Genomic DNA, 7280 nt, shown 5'->3' on the forward strand with positions numbered 1-7280 from the left:
GAGAGTGGGGATCGTGGGGAAGGGGGTTAGGGTTTCAGTGCCCCCCCGGGAGAGGTTAATGGCCTGGGTCTGGGCCGGCCTAGTCGGCCTGGTGGCCAGCTGGGCTGTTTGGCCCATCGGGTGGAAGGGGGGTCCTATTGATGCCTTTTCTTTTTTTTGTTTGCAAAATGTTTAGCATCTAAATGGTATTTATAAAATATGGGAGCTAGTTTATAAGTTGCAGTGCATCAGATCCTTGCACCAAAAACTAGTTTGGGTGAAATACTAATTCATATTAAATTTAGATTAATTAAAAGGTTATTTAAATGTTGTTGCTTGCCAAAGTTTGAGGTTGTTAGGGTCACTTAACTAATCCATTTAAGTTTAGTTACAATTTTAGAATTGCTTCAGAATTATTTGTTACTTAATGAACATTTTAGTTTTCATGTTTGAGAAGTTTAGTATTTCACTTATTATTTGAATTTGAATTTGAAGCAGATTTGGATCAACGGGAGATTAGTAACAGTAATAGTGGTGACATGGCATCATTAGCAAAGGATCACTGTAGTTTAATTACCCGGGCGTCACAATTCTCCTCCACTATAAGAAATCTCGTCCCGAGATTTAAGAGGATGTGTAGGGGGGAAAGTTCTGGTTACGAAATTCTAACGAGTCCTCTCGGTCTTGGTAGCTCTTCTCGAAGAGGTCGATTCATTGTGTTGTTGTCCCCATTCCTCTTCTTTAGGGCATCATGATTAAGTCGTCGTCCTTTCTTTGGGGGTTCCATCATACTTACGAAAAAGGATAATGGGCATCTTCGGAAGAACGGACCTTACAAGGCTGACTATCTGGCAGATAACTCAAGGAATGTGGTAGAAAGTAACTCTCGAATAGATACTCAAGAAAATATCGAGAGTAAAGTAAGAAGGTACCGTGAGAAGTTTCAAACGGGTAGGAAATCGCTCAATGTCTGAAGCAACATGCGAAAGGGGTCCAAAGCAATGAGATTGAATATTGCGTCGGTTACCAGAATAGATCACTAGGACAGTGGCCCGTGAATTACATATGAGGCCACATGCGAGGAATAACTTTGGGAATAGGGGTTGTATAGGAGAGTCAGGTTTCGATCCTGTGGAACTGTGGGTTATGGGCCCACCATGTGGTTTTTTTTAATAGGAGCAGTGACATCTTGCACGGTCATGATAGCAAGGCATGTCAGAGAGTACCATGTCAGTTATGTCGGCAACAACGTTGGTACCAAGGGCGAGGGATGAAGAGAACCATTTTCCTGCTCGTTGAACGAGGCGGACTAGTAGGCAAAGTTCTCGTCCATCGGTAGTTACCAAAATGTCATCAACAAAAGTAACAGGGTCTTTCTGACAGAATCGTGCACCGAGTTGGTTACATAAGCAGGGAATTGTTACTGCTTAGATCATATTGGTCGCAACAAAAGGTTAAAGAAAACAATGGAAAGGAAAATGTGTTTAAACACATATTTCAGGGGTATATCCTTTCCAAGGATAAGCAGAGCATGATATCCATGACAGTATATAATGTAGAAAACTCTTTAGGTAAGGGGAGAGAGATTTCATGGCATTACCCATACAACGGTGTTTGGAGAATTGAGCAGGAAACATTTAGCATTGGGCTTTGAATGTTCTTGTTGAAAATCAAAGTACCATAGACATGCTTCGAGATAGCATTGACATAGTCTTCAAGCAAAGGTTGTACTTTGGATACACCAAGGATTCATCAGGAACAACTTATAGAATAAGTCTTGCAATTTCCTCATGGAAGAATGGATAACCTTGCTAATAAGAAAACTATAACAGTAGGTTCTCTGGCCAGGTGTGCTGGCATGACATCACCTTACCAGGTCATATGAGGATCAATGTTATAACTCTTGAAAGTATGTTCCAACCATCATATCTGACCAAGATTCAGATCTGATCGGTGTTAGGAAACCTCAGACTCAAGATGCCTGAGAAGAAAAGGTGCAAGACAAATTGACGAGACGGCATTGTAAGATTCTCGGGAATTGAACTGTGGAAGCAAGTTCCGAATCATGAGTTCATTATTAAATCAAGGATAGAATGAGGAGGTGGCTGATGGAATCAGCGACAATTCATCGAGATTAACAAAAGATGGATTTCCACAACTATGTGAACAAGGGGGTAACATTTGTCAGATCAAATGGTATAATGATGTATGCTCAAGGAAAACATACCCAATTAAACATTGGTTGAAAGGTGCACCCGAAAAATGGGTTGGGTTGCACGACCAACGTCGGAATGGTGATTCAACAATCAATAGTCTAAGAATGAATGCCCGACCATTAACTTTAAAGCAATAGGGTTGCTAGAAGGGCAGAATCCAAACAGCACTGCTCACTTGTTGGTACCCCGGTTGGAACCAACACGAGGACCCAAGAAAGAATGGTGATGGTGAAAGGTATCACCATACCAAGAGTTCTTAAGAGGTGGTGAAATTCTCACGACATTCTTGACATAAAAGATGGTAATACTCCAAGGTATCGAAGAAATAATTGCTGGATAGCACGGATCTCCAGGTATAACACCAAACACGAACAAGTTTGTGTTGGAGGGAAAGCAATAAAGTGGTCGATGATAATACAATTCATCGAGGGCAAGGATGGTATTTCACATCATGAATTTGATTGATATCCTGAAAGAGCTCAGAATGTTGATGATGACCATGACACAATGGTCGGGAGACTTCATGAAGATGTAATCAATCGGCGATGACATCAAGTCAAAGAAATGATGAAGCAGATAGCTATTGGAACCATAGGTATGACACAAACTCGAAATCAAGCTTGCTGTTCAAGGCGAAATGCTATGATGAGTAAGGTCGACATAAGATGAGCTCATCGTCGAAAATTGTGCTCCGGGAATAAAGAGCAGGTAGCACAGTTAAATTTTTAGCACGTTAATGATATAGCCGACCAGGCTAGGAATGACTTGAAGGATTAATAAACTCATAAGCAATGGAGATTACTTAGAGTTATTGAACCGTAGTGAAGACTCGGTTCACAAATCGGTGTTCTCGGTTGACGCTAACCCAGTACCTAGGAAAATTGGAATCGGTGAGAAATAACAATTGATGAAGAACCCATAAAAAGTTATGCAGTTCCATGATATTTTCGAGATACTAGAGTGTAATACTCAATGGTAGATCAAAGTAAAGGTTGGAATAGGGTAATGCTCTACAGAAGACAAGTGCTCAAACTTGCACGAGAAATGGAATCAAGGAGAAACATGGTCGGAACCATGTCCACAGATACAAGATGAACTTATAACAAGGGGATAATTATTTTAAGAGAAGCTTCCATGATAAGGTATACATCGTTTCCATGGGCATGAACACAGGGTTCAAGGTCGACTCCCACTTGTTCAACGCATAACCTTTCATTCACCTCTTGTATTTTGAAAATGACATTAGTTGTTGAAAGTTTTACCTGGTGCAATAACAGATAAAAATGACCCATGAAATCTTCCGGGTTTGCACAGATTAGGGAAGGCATTAGTTCAAACCATCGGGTATCTTAGGAACATATATCACAAACTTCAGGAGTAAATAACACAAGCTCAAAAGTAGAGCATGGATGACAAGGCAGAGGATACAGTTTACCAAAGGCATTATATACCTGTGGAAAGGCTCACAAGGTTATTGAACATTAAGGACGATGTCGGATGAAATCAAACAATGGATCTGACGATCCACAATGGAGCTGATGTGAGTATCAGTACTCTACCAGAAGAAGAAAGAATGCAAAGGCATAGGATTATGGAAACAACTGACTAATCCAGAGCTCAAGTGCAAAGGAATTATGATTTTCAAATCAAGGGATCAAACGCATTGTTCTGATTAGGGATGGATAAGTTGAATAGCCTTAGGGGTACAATCGACGGCAATTGGATTTGTTGAGAACTAGCTCATGTTCAAAATGACGTCTGAGCCGGAAAGATAATTTAAAAGGATCAACTGATGATTGCGTGCATCCGCACTCATGTTGAATCAAAGGGATCAAAATGACGGTGCCTAAGGATACTAACGAATATTGCCAGACATATGGAAAGCATCCATCATGCAAGCAGACAAGTATTGCAGAGCAATAAGCTACTAAGGATTTTTGGAGGATCGAATAGTATTTCGATGACCATTGTGAAACACATGAACAACTAGGGATGAGCAGATACTCGATAAGGGCGAGATATTATTCGTAGGGGTATTCAGGTGGCGAGGAACTGCAAGTCAGTAGGCACAAAATATTCTCAGAACAATACAGAGAATTTTCGGTGTATCTTGTAATAACAAGATCAATGGGATTTGAAAGGGCAAGTGGATGTAGTTATCCGTAATGATATAACAGTGGTAGGGAATTTGCAAAGGCGATGGGCACAAGGTCTCGAAAGAGTAGCAGAGAGTAACTACGAAATCTTCTAGTGCAGCAGGCGATCATCTGGCCTGAATGGGGCTCTTCGGGAGGAAGTATTTTCGAGAACATAAAGTTAGATTTTAGCAAAATCATTTAACCCGAATAGAAGAGAGATCAGAGTCCCAGAGTATAGACGAGGAATAAAAGATCCTAATACCACCCAATGGCGACGTGGGCCCATGGGCCGCACAGCCATGTTAGTAAAACATTTTTCATCGACTAGACTCAACTTCGGCCAAGGAGTGTGGGAGGGGGATTCCTACAGGCAGTCGGCTCTGATACCAACTTGTGACGCCCCCGATTCAATTGTACACTAATCATACACGCAAACGTGTACGATCAAGATCAGGGACTCACGGGAAGATATCACAACACAACTCTACAAATAAAATAAGTCATACAAGCATCATATTACAAGCCAGGGGCCTCGAAGGCTCGAATACAAGAGCTCGATCATAGACGAGTCAGCGGAAGCAACAATATCTGAGTACAGACATAAGTTAAACAAGTTTGCCTTAAGAAGGCTAGCACAAACTGGGATACAGATCGGAAGAGGCGCAGGCCTCCTGCCTGGGATCCTCCTAAACTACTCCCGGTCGTCGTCAGCGGTGGCAGCACGTAGTAATAGGCACCTCCGGTGTAGTAGGAGTCGTCGTCGACGGTGGCGTCTGGCTCCTGGGCTCCAGCATCTGGTTGCGACAACCAGGTAGAAAGGATAGAGGGAAGAGAAGGAGAAAGCAACCATGAGTACTCATCCAAAGTACTCGCAAGCAAGGAGCTACACTACATATGTATGCATTGGTATCAACTGGAATAAGGCTATTATATGTGGACTGAACTGCAGAAAGCCGAGATAAGGGGGGATAGCTAGTCCTTTTGAAGACTACGCTTCTGGCAGCCTCGTCTTGCAGCATGTAGAAGAGAGTAGACTGAAGACCTCCAAGTAGCATCGTATAGCATAATACTAACCGATGATCCTCCCCTCGTTGCCCTGTGAGAGAGCGATCACCGGTTGTATCTGGCACTTGGAAGGGTGTGTTTTATTAAGTATCTGGTTCTAGTTCTCATAAGGTCAAGGTACAACTCCAAGTCGTCCTGTTACCGAAGATCACGGCTATTCGAATAGATTAACTTCCCTGCAGGGGTGCACCACATAACCCAACACGCTCGATCCCATTTGGCCGGACACACTTTCCTGGGTCATGCCCAGCCTCGAAAGATCAACACGTCACAGCCCTACCTAGGCATAATAGAGAGGTCAGCACGCCGGTCTAAATCCTATGGCGCAGGGGTGTGGGCCCATCGCCCATTGCACACCTGCACGTTGCGTACGCGGCCGGAAGCAGAACTAGCCCCCTTAATACAAGATCAGGCTTACGGTCCAATCCGGCGCGCGCCACTCAGTCGCTGACGTCACGAAGGCTTCGGCTGATACCATGACGTCGAGTGCCCATAACTGTCCCCGCGTAGATGGTTAGTGCATATAGGCCAATAGCCAGACTCAGATCAAATACCAAGATCTCGTTAAACGTGTTAAGTATCAGCGAACACCGACCAGGGCCAGGCCCACCTCTCTCCTAGGTGGTCTCAACCTGCCCTGTCGCTCCGCCACAAAGTAACAGTCGGGGGCCGTCGGGAACCCAGGCCCACCTCTACCGGGATGGAGCCACCTGCCCCTTCAGCCCCCATCTCCGAACAGTATCATAAGTAATGTAACTGTGTAAAGTATATAGTATATGCCCGTGATCACCTCCCGAAGTGATCATGGCCCAGTAGTATAGCATGGCAGACAGACAAGAGTGTAGGGCCACTGATGGAACACTAGCATCCTATACTAAGCAGTAGGATAGCAGGTAATGGTAGCAACAGTAGTAGCAAGGACAGGCTATGCATCAAGATAGGAATAACGGAAAGCAGTAACATGCTACACTACTCTAATGCAAGCAGTATAGAGAAGAGTAGGCGATATCTGGTGATCAAAGGGGGGGCTTGCCTGGTTGCTCTGGCAAGGGAGAGGGGTCGTCAACACCATAGTCGTACTGGGTAGCAGCGGCGTCGGTCTCGGTGTCTAGCGAGAGAAGAGGGAGAAGAAACAATAAATATTAAGCAAACAGATGCATAGTGATGCATGACATGACAAGGCGTGATGCTAGGTGTGCCCTAACGCGGTATGAGGTGGTACCGGTGAAGCGGGGGAACATCCGGGAAAATATCCCTGGTGTTCCGCGTTTTCAGACCGATGAACCGGAGGGGGGAAGTTACGTGTTCGCTATGCTAGGGATGCATGGCGGATGAACGGGTTGCGTATCCGGGTTCGTCTCGTCGTTCTGAGCAACTTTCACGTTCAAAGTTTTTTGATCTGAGCTACGATTTATTTTATATTATTTTCTGACGTTTTAAGCATTTAGAATTAATTTTAATAAACTGGTCAATGGTCAACGGTCAACAGAGTTGACTGGACAACAGGGTCAAAAGACCCGCATGTCATTGCCTCAAACACTAACTAATAGAATATCTAACTAATTAGATTAGCTAATATTAGTTAGACTAATTAACAAATAATTAACTTAATAAAAATACCTAATTAACTAATTAATTAATTAATTAACATTATTATTTTTATTATCTTTTTTTTACTGACAGTAGCACTGGGCCACTGGACAATGTCCAGCCGGACACGTCCAGGGCAGCACCACACATGGCCGGACAATGTCCAGACCACACCCTTTGGCGTGCCGGACATGTCCGGGCTGGGCGGGGCACGCACGCGGCCAGCGGCCATGGCCGAGCCGGCCGGTGCGGTAGCCGCTAGGGTGCCGAAGGGGGTGAAGGGGGGCTGCTA

This window comes from Triticum dicoccoides, chromosome 7A, assembly GCF_002162155.2.
Source record: "Triticum dicoccoides isolate Atlit2015 ecotype Zavitan chromosome 7A, WEW_v2.0, whole genome shotgun sequence".
Classification (NCBI taxonomy): Eukaryota; Viridiplantae; Streptophyta; class Magnoliopsida; order Poales; family Poaceae; genus Triticum; species Triticum dicoccoides.